Here is a 1,652-nt window from a genome sequence, read left to right on the forward strand (position 1 = left end):
TGTGATGAAACAATGGGTCAGTTTATTCCCAGCATCTCAAGGTCATTAAAAGTCACAGTGGGGTGGGCCACAGTGGCTCAGCAGCAGAGTTCTTGCCTGCCACACCAGAGACCCAGGTTCGATTCCTGGTTCCTGCCCATGCCAAAAAAAAAAAAAGTCACAGTGTGCCTTATTCACTGTTGAACAGAGAATCACGGGTCTTTTTAGCATCCCAAACTGCCCAAAACAGATAACATCCCAGGTTTCTCAGGTTTTTACTGATACTCTTGGTGAGGAGATGCACAGGGCACACTATTAAGCAGAATTCAGTTCTACCAAACAGTGCCAGAAGCGTTCTCTGATCTAGAATACACTTTGCAGTGTGTGTGAGGTGGGGAGTGGAGAGGAGAGAGAAGCCATTTAATTCAGAGGTTCTGTAAGGAATATGGTTGGCTGGTCTTTCCAATCTCATTTCCACATCTGCTACAGGTAAACTGAGATGACATTCAGGACGCCTTATGTATTGGTTCTGGAAACTTTTCAACACCTAAGCAATTTGCCAAAACCCCTAAGCTTTAATTTCATGCCCAAAAGCCTATGAGAAAGGAAGGTAAGTGATAAGCAGAGTCAGTAATGGATTCTTAGATTCTTGCTTGTATAGATTAGCCATATTGTTTCTCCCCATCAGTGTAAAAAATCAGGAGTTGAACTGAGATAGTTTTCTCAGCTTTAGTGGTCAGCTTAACATAGTTCCCTGGGTCTCAGGACAGTCACTAAAATGGTGTTTTGATTTACTAAGGTCTAGCACCTATTACTCTATAGGTCACTGTGTGCCCCCACACTGATATGATTAAAATTACTATTTAAAATTTTTTCCCAGCTGTGTTTTCGCTAATGAATCTACTTGAAGTTTTTTCAGTGTTTCTAAATTTGTATTATAAATTATCTTGATCGGCTATGTTAATATTGTGGAATCAGACTGAAGACTGAAGACTTGAATATGACTGTCTTGGATAGACCTATGTGAAGATCTTCATTATGGCTAAAGGAAGCAATTTATTATCTAGGTTAGTAAGTTAGAGGTCCTCAGCCCCCACTGTCAGTATTCCTAATTATCAACCGTCCAGGAAAACCATTGAAGGGAAAGTGTGTTACCTAAATCCTAAAATTTGTAGGGACATTGTAGAATCCTACATTAAAGTATATAAATATGTAAAATATATTTGTTGCCAAGTCTTCTGACGTTACCCTTAAAAACAAAACAAAACACCTAAATATTAAGTTCCTATTTCACGTAACCATGGGAAATAAAGCATCCTTCATAGTATCCTGCTGATTTCTGGTGCGGGTATAATTTCTTACACGCCTTTCTCTTCTTAGATATCAACCACCCACGTTCCTTAGTCTCATCCTCATATTTCCCTCAAGAGGTTTATCCCTTTTTCTGTTCATCCTTTCTTCCTTCCATTTGTTCATAAATATTTATTGGGTGCCTACTTTTGCCATGCATTGTCCTAGGTTCTGGGAATACAAAAGTAGGGAAGACAGATAAAGTATCTAGACCTAGGGCACTTGGGTCCAGTGGGGGGGGGGAAGGGAGAAAAAACAATAAGGAAATATTTATTTTTCAGTATATGACTTTTTATATGTGCTACAGAGGAAACAAACTAGAA

The sequence above is a fragment of the Tamandua tetradactyla genome, chromosome 20 (assembly GCF_023851605.1).
Source record: "Tamandua tetradactyla isolate mTamTet1 chromosome 20, mTamTet1.pri, whole genome shotgun sequence".
In the NCBI taxonomy this organism is placed as follows: Eukaryota; Metazoa; Chordata; class Mammalia; order Pilosa; family Myrmecophagidae; genus Tamandua; species Tamandua tetradactyla.